This window comes from Mytilus galloprovincialis, chromosome 3 (assembly GCF_965363235.1).
Source record: "Mytilus galloprovincialis chromosome 3, xbMytGall1.hap1.1, whole genome shotgun sequence".
NCBI lineage: Eukaryota > Metazoa > Mollusca > Bivalvia > Mytilida > Mytilidae > Mytilus > Mytilus galloprovincialis.
The window spans coordinates 57,089,971-57,098,683 of record NC_134840.1 but is presented as its reverse complement, the minus strand read 5'-3'; positions in this window follow the sequence as shown (position 1 = coordinate 57,098,683).

The window sequence follows — 8,713 nt, the reverse complement described above, 5'->3', positions numbered from 1 at the left end:
GAAGCCAATTGGAAGTATGTACCTCTAAGTGAAGCTAATTGGGAGCACATACCCTCTGTTTTGTTGCGAAGCTGATTGGAAGCAGTACATATATACCTCTGTCTGCTAGAGCTAATTAGAAGCAGTACCCTTGACAGAGTGGTCCCAATTAGAAGCAGTAACTCTGAGCGAAGCCAGTTGGAAGCATGTACCTCTGCAAAATTTAATTAAACACTATTCAACAAATTTTATTCAACATTCTTTTAAAGTTTACTTCATACCTTCTTTCAATTTTTATTTATTATTATTCCCCCTATTGACATTGTGAAGTGCAAATTATCACTTCACCATTTTGTACTCTTCTGATGCAGTTCTGTAAAAATTAAACATGCCAACATAGATAATTACTCCTACAATCCCTGAAGTATTATTATAAGGGCTTTAGAATTATCATAAATGAATCTTTTATAGACCATTCAAATAAAAAAAAAATCAACATGCATTTTGCTTATTATTTATTTTACTGGGAATATCACTTAATGTAACTTTGAATGTAAAATACAATAAGTATTTTTTTTAGCTCACCATTCCGAAGAAACAGAGCTTTAGCCACCACATGGCATTCATTATCTTCTGTCTGGTGTAAACTTTTTCAAGCATCTTCTCTGAAACTACAGAACCAATTCCAACCAAACTTAAGCTGTATGATCCTTATGGTATCTAGGATAAAGTTTGTGTTTTATTTTCGTCAAAAAAAAAAGGCCACAACGACTTAAAATTTAACATAGGGGTAAAAAGCATTTTTTGGCTTATATCTCGAAACTTTCAGATTATCTTCTGTAACTAATCGCAGTGTGTATTTTAATTTTTTATACTGAAATTTCGGGGTTCCCTATTAAAATGAATGGTGTTTTTTTTTTAATCTTTAACTTGGGAAGCATCTCATAAAAATATTTCATCAAGTGAAGAATAGGTTGGCTCAAATGTTTTTGTGTTTATATTATGTTTTTTATTGTGTTTTTGTGTTTATATTATGCTTTTTATTTTGTTTTTATTAATATGATCTCATTATAAAAAAAAAATCATTTAAGGTGGTACCTAACACTTTAACTAAAATTAATTTGGCTCATTTAATTATCTTAAAATGTTGACAAAGTATTTACTTTGATCCTTTTACAAAAATATAAAAATTTCAAAAAATTTGAACCAACCGATTTATCAGAAAAATTACACTGGTTATATAGCAGTTTGACAAACTCTTATTTTAATCATTGAGAAGCTTAATATACCCTTACAACACAACGTAATTAAAACGTTTAGCTGATTTTACAGAGTTATCTCCCTGTAGTGTTAGGTACCACCTTAATAAACAAGAATTCTCAATATAAACTATTTTAAGACACTAGTTATTACCACTGTACTTACAAGAAAAATTTTAAGGCTTTGCTATAACATGATTTATGATTTATCTGTTTTTTTATCGTTTCAGTGGTTTTTGTATGATTTTATCTGTTTTTATTGTCAAATCTTGATATACCTAGCCTTAATATGATTTAATGTGTAAGGAAAATTAATAGATTCTGCTTAGATAAAATGCTATTAATGCAGTCCTTGTAGATTGACCACTTACAAGTTCAGAATCTGCTCCAACTAAATACATTTTCATATCAGCTGAACCATCCTTTCCTTCAACATGAGTAATTAAATGGGAAAAATCCATTCTTCAATTAGAGAACCTTTAAATGTGAAAAAAATTTGTAAGGGTTCCACGGAACCCAGTGTCTCGCCTACTTTTGCTGTTAATCGCAGACTCAACAAAAATGAGGAAAAACATCAATAAAAATTTCCCTCACGATACTGTCTTCTGATTGAAAGAAGCTTCCAAGTTTGGTAAAAAATCCAGGATAGTTTATGAATCTAATAAATGTTTTATAAACTTTAACTGCAGACTGAATGTAATGTTAATTGGAAGAAAAACTAAGTCCATTTATAAGTAAAATATGGAAAAAGTGATTTTTTTTTTACAAAATTTACTTCTGAATAATATCTTATGATCAGAAACAAGCTTTTGTCTAAGTTTGGTAGAAATCCAGGATAGTTTAAAAACATTATAAAAATTTTAAAAACTTAAACCATAGAGTGAATGTTTTGTTTCTGGCAAAAAAACTAAGTCCATTTATAAGTAAAATACGGAAAAGTGGAAATTTATTTTTACAAAATTTTCTTCTTGATACTATCTTATGATCATAAACAAGCTTCTGTCCAAGTTTGGTATAAATCAAGGATAGTTATTAAAATTTTAAAAACTTTAACCACAGAGTGAATGTAATGTTTCCTCGCAGAAAAACTAAGTCCATTTATAAGTAAAATAAGGAAAAAATGGAATTTCATTTTTACAAAATTTACTTCTGGATACTTTCTTATGATCATAAACAAGCTTCTGTCCAAGTTTGGTAGAAATTCAGTATAGTGCAAGAAAGTTATTAAAATTTCAAAAACTTTAACCACAGAGTGAATATTTGTGGACGCCGACGACAACAGAATGTAGGATCGCTTAGTCTCGCTTTTTCGACTAAAGTCGAAGGCTCGACAAAAATGGTACACAATGTACATAGATACTGAACATTATTTGAGAGTTTAGGAAAAGTCCATTTCTTCTTATGATTGTTGGTTAAAGATGAAAATGGATGAGCAAACAGGTCATACACACTCTCACTATAGCACATTCCCAAATGGACAAATTAAGACTGAAATAATAACTGAATTCCTTCCTGGGTTCCCTTGAATATAAAATAAAAAAATATACTTCTTAATTAAATTTGCTTTGAAGTTGGATGGGAGTAAAGAAACCTTATATTTTAAAAAAAAGCTTGGGGTTAAAAATGTGGTGAAATGATAATTTTTGCAAAGTTCAAGATAGTTTATTTTAGTTTAATTATACAGTACAAATGTATAAGTTGAGTAATTTTTGTAATAGAATCATGTAATTTTTTGATATTTTATATTGTATTTTTTCCATAGTTCACCTTTGTATAAGAATTGTTGTTTTGAATGTCTTTTGTAAAAGAAGACACAAACTGAGGATTCTATTTTTTATAGAATTTATTATTATTTTTATAAGTTTGGTAAGCAATGGAAAGCCTTAAATGTATATATTAGGCCTGAAAAAAAAGTCACTTCAGTCACCAAGATACAAAAAAAATCACACAGACGTGTTTTAAAGCAGACATGATTTTCTAAAAGAACCAGTTTCCAGGAAATTCGAAAGAATCCTCAGTACTGTCAGTTATTTTGTATTATTGTAATATTTTACCATTGATACCAAACCCATGATGCAGATCCTTTTCCTCCTTTTAATTGTAAAGATAATGTAAACAATGTCCAAAAGCATATCACTAGTTACAATTTGTTTGACATTTATATACTGACACCTTATGAAGCAGATTGTGTTTGGTTTCATTTAGGTATTTTGTATTATGATTTGATATTAAATAATTAATTGGTAAATAAAATTTATTAGGAAAACCATCTTATTTTAATTGAATCTGGAAGACAAGTGAAGGAGGAAGAGGTTTCTGTAGTTGAGGGTTTGACACAAATAATTTATATTTCCATCACTTGCTGTCTATGAATGCAAAACCGTGTAAAATTTTAGAAAATGTTCCTGAAACTTTTTTGCTGGTTTGAACAAGACCTGGGACAAATGGTGCTTAAATCTTTACCTTACAGATTTTAATTTTATACTTGCCAACTACCTGATTAGCTGCTACCGGAATTTGAAAATGATATGGTTTATTGGCATCATTATTTGTATCATCTGCAAAACATAGGGATACTAACCTGCCAAGAAGGAGTTTTGTATAAAACTTCATTATCCAAACTGTAAAAGAACTGGATATTAGCTCCTTATCTGTATGTTTATGTGTGTAATAAGAACAACTATATTTGGTATATAGATTTGTTGTAAGATATACATGTCCTTCACACATTGATTACTTGATCATCTCTGTGGTCTTGTGTTAGTATGTATGTTTCAAGATGGAAGACTTCGGTGTGGGCTTTGCTCATTGTTGAAGGCCGTACAATGACCTACAGTTCTGTATCTTTTGGTCTCTTGTGAAGAGTTGTCTCTGATAATCATACCACATCTTCTTTTTTATATTAACAATTCATGATTGCTGCTGCTCTGGCTGTGGACTGTTACCCTTATGTTTACAGCACTTTGTGTACTTGAACTGAATATGCATTCAACTTTCCATTGAACTTTTAACAGCCATCCATCATTATTATCATGAGGGATCACCTACCAGTGACATCATGTCATGGTTCAGTGACTAATGTTCTGTTTTGGGATTAGGTATTAGTTTTACTGAATCTATTAGTAATCAATGGATAGAATGATTGTAAGGTGTACATATCTGTCTAATAAGTTTCATCTGACTTTGACCTAATTTTCATGGATACTTTGGTCCATATTTATTTAGTTTTATGAATTAGGACTGTTTCTTAAGATACAACATTGTATTCTAGTATTCAAAAATAGGTCAACTATATCTGGTATACAGAATGATTGTAAGGTGAACATGTTTGTCTGATGAGGTACATCTGACCTTGACATTATTTATTTGGGGTCAGAATTCACTTTTCATGATATAAAGGTTCCAACTTATGTAAGTGTATAGGATGATTGTAAGGTGCAAATTTCTATCTGACTGGGTTTATTTTCATGAGTCATTGATAATGTTTATTTTCTAACTATCTTTTTATGCCCCACCTACGATAGTAGAGGGGCATTATGTTTTCTGGTCTGTGCCTCCGTTCGTCTGTGCGTCCGTCTGTGCGTCTGTCCGTCCGTCCGTCTGTGCGTCCGTCCGTCCGTCTGTTTATCCGTCCGTCAGTTCAGGTTAAAGTTTTTGGTCAAGGTAGTTTTTGATGAAGCTGAAGTCCAATCAACTTGAAACTTAGTAGACTTGTTGCTTATGATATGATCTTTCTAATTTTAGAGCCAAATTAGTCTTTTGACCCCAATTTCACGATCCACTGAACATAGATAATGAAAATGGGAGTTTCAGGTTAAAGTTTTTGGTCAAGGTAGTTTTTGGTGAAGCTGAAGTCCAATCAATTTGAAACTTAGTAGACTTGTTGCTTATGATATGATCTTTCTAATTTTAAAGCCAAATTAGATTATTACCCAATTTCACGGTCCACTGAACATAGAAAATGAAAGTGGGAGTTTCAGGTTAAAGTTTTTGGTCAAGGTAGTTTTTGGTGAAGCTGAAGCCCAATCAACTTGAAACTTAGTAGACTTGTTGCTTATGATATGATCTTTCTAATTTTAAAGCCAAATTAGACTTTTGACCCTAATTTCACGGTCCACTGAACATAGAAAATGAAAGTGAGAGTTTCAGGTTAAAATTTTTGGTCAAGGTAGTTTAGTGGGAGTTTCAGGTTAAAGTTTTTGGTCAAGGTATTTTTTGGTGAAGCTGAAGTCCAATCAACTTGAAACTTAGTAGACTTGTTGCTTATGATATGATCTTTCTAATTCTAAAGCCAAATTAGACTTGACCCTAATTTCACGGTCCACTGAACATAGAAAATGAAAGTGGGAGTTTCAGGTTAAAGTTTTTGGTCAAGGTAGTTTTTAGTGAAGCTGAAGTCCAATCAACTTGAAACTTAGTAAACTTGTTGCTTATGATATAATCTTTTTAAATTTGAAGCCAAATTAGACTTTTGACCCCAATTTCACGGTCCACTAAACATAGAAAATGAAAGTGGGAGTTTCAGGTTAAAGTTTTTGGTCAAGGTAGTTTTTGATAAAATTGAAGTCCAATCAACTTGAAACTTAGTACATATGTTCCCTATAGTATAATCTTTCTAATTTTAATACCAAATTAGATTATTACCCAATTTCACGGTCCATGGAACATGGAAAAGGATAGTGCGAGTGGGGCATCCGTGTACTATGGACACATTCTTGTTTTTGTATGCCCCACCTACGATAGTAGAGGGGCATTATGTTTTCTGGTCTGTGCCTCCGTTCGTCTGTGCGTCCGTCTGTGCGTCCGTCCGTCCGTTCAGGTTAAAGTTTTTAGTCAAGGTAGTTTTTGATGAAGCTGAAGTCCAATCAACTTGAAACTTAGTCAACTTGTTGCTTATGATATGATCTTTCTAATTTTAGAGCCAAATTAGACTTTTGACCGCAATTTCACGGTCCACTGAACATAGAAAATGAAAATGGGAGCTTCAGGTTAAAGTTTTTGGTCAAGGTAGTTTAGTTAAAGTTTTTGGTCAAGGTAGTTGTAGGTGAAGCTGAAGTCCAATCAACTTGAAACTTAGTAGACTTGTTGCTTATGATATGATCTTTCTAATTTTAAAGCCAAATTAGACTTTTGACCCTAATTTCACGGTCCACTGAACATAGAAAATGAAAGTGGGAGTTTCAGGTTAAAGTTTTTGGTCAAGGTAGTTTTTAGTGAAGCTGAAGTCCAATCAACTTGAAACTTAGTAAACTTGTTGCTTATGATATAATCTTTTTAAATTTGAAGCCAAATTAGACTTTTGACCCCAATTTCACGGTCCACTAAACATAGAAAATGAAAGTGGGAGTTTCAGGTTAAAGTTTTTGGTCAAGGTAGTTTTTGATAAAATTGAAGTCCAATCAACTTGAAACTTAGTACATATGTTCCCTATAGTATAATCTTTCTAATTTTAATACCAAATTAGATTATTACCCAATTTCACGGTCCATGGAACATGGAAAAGGATAGTGCGAGTGGGGCATCCGTGTACTATGGACACATTCTTGTTTTTGTATGCCCCACCTACGATAGTAGAGGGGCATTATGTTTTCTGGTCTGTGCCTCCGTTCGTCTGTGCGTCCGTCTGTGCGTCCGTCCGTCCGTTCAGGTTAAAGTTTTTGGTCAAGGTAGTTTTTGATGAAGCTGAAGTCCAATCAACTTGAAACTTAGTCAACTTGTTGCTTATGATATGATCTTTCTAATTTTAGAGCCAAATTAGACTTTTGACCGCAATTTCACGGTCCACTGAACATAGAAAATGAAAATGGGAGCTTCAGGTTAAAGTTTTTGGTCAAGGTAGTTTAGTTAAAGTTTTTGGTCAAGGTAGTTGTAGGTGAAGCTGAAGTCCAATCAACTTGAAACTTAGTAGACTTGTTGCTTATGATATGATCTTTCTAATTTTAAAGCCAAATTAGACTTTTGACCCTAATTTCACGGTCCACTGAACATAGAAAATGAAAGTGGGAGTTTCAGGTTAAAGTTTTTGGTCAAGGTAGTTTTTAGTGAAGCTGAAGTCCAATCAACTTGAAACTTAGTAAACTTGTTGCTTATGATATAATCTTTTTAAATTTGAAGCCAAATTAGACTTTTGACCCCAATTTCACGGTCCACTAAACATAGAAAATGAAAGTGGGAGTTTCAGGTTAAAGTTTTTGGTCAAGGTAGTTTTTGATAAAATTGAAGTCCAATCAACTTGAAACTTAGTACATATGTTCCCTATAGTATAATCTTTCTAATTTTAATACCAAATTAGATTATTACCCAATTTCACGGTCCATGGAACATGGAAAAGGATAGTGCGAGTGGGGCATCCGTGTACTATGGACACATTCTTGTTTTTGTATGCCCCACCTACGATAGTAGAGGGGCATTATGTTTTCTGGTCTGTGCCTCCGTTCGTCTGTGCGTCCGTCTGTGCGTCCGTCCGTCCGTTCAGGTTAAAGTTTTTGGTCAAGGTAGTTTTTGATGAAGCTGAAGTCCAATCAACTTGAAACTTAGTCAACTTGTTGCTTATGATATGATCTTTCTAATTTTAGAGCCAAATTAGACTTTTGACCGCAATTTCACGGTCCACTGAACATAGAAAATGAAAATGGGAGCTTCAGGTTAAAGTTTTTGGTCAAGGTAGTTTAGTTAAAGTTTTTGGTCAAGGTAGTTGTAGGTGAAGCTGAAGTCCAATCAACTTGAAACTTAGTAGACTTGTTGCTTATGATATGATCTTTCTAATTTTAAAGCCAAATTAGACTTTTGACCCTAATTTCACGGTCCACTGAACATAGAAAATGAAAGTGGGAGTTTCAGGTTAAAGTTTTTGGTCAAGGTAGTTTTTAGTGAAGCTGAAGTCCAATCAACTTGAAACTTAGTAAACTTGTTGCTTATGATATAATCTTTTTAAATTTGAAGCCAAATTAGACTTTTGACCCCAATTTCACGGTCCACTAAACATAGAAAATGAAAGTGGGAGTTTCAGGTTAAAGTTTTTGGTCAAGGTAGTTTTTGATAAAATTGAAGTCCAATCAACTTGAAACTTAGTACATATGTTCCCTATAGTATAATCTTTCTAATTTTAATACCAAATTAGATTATTACCCAATTTCACGGTCCATGGAACATGGAAAAGGATAGTGCGAGTGGGGCATCCGTGTACTATGGACACATTCTTGTTTTTGTATGCCCCACCTACGATAGTAGAGGGGCATTATGTTTTCTGGTCTGTGCCTCCGTTCGTCTGTGCGTCCGTCTGTGCGTCCGTCCGTCCGTTCAGGTTAAAGTTTTTGGTCAAGGTAGTTTTTGATGAAGCTGAAGTCCAATCAACTTGAAACTTAGTCAACTTGTTGCTTATGATATGATCTTTCTAATTTTAGAGCCAAATTAGACTTTTGACCGCAATTTCACGGTCCACTGAACATAGAAAATGAAAATGGGAGCTTCAGGTT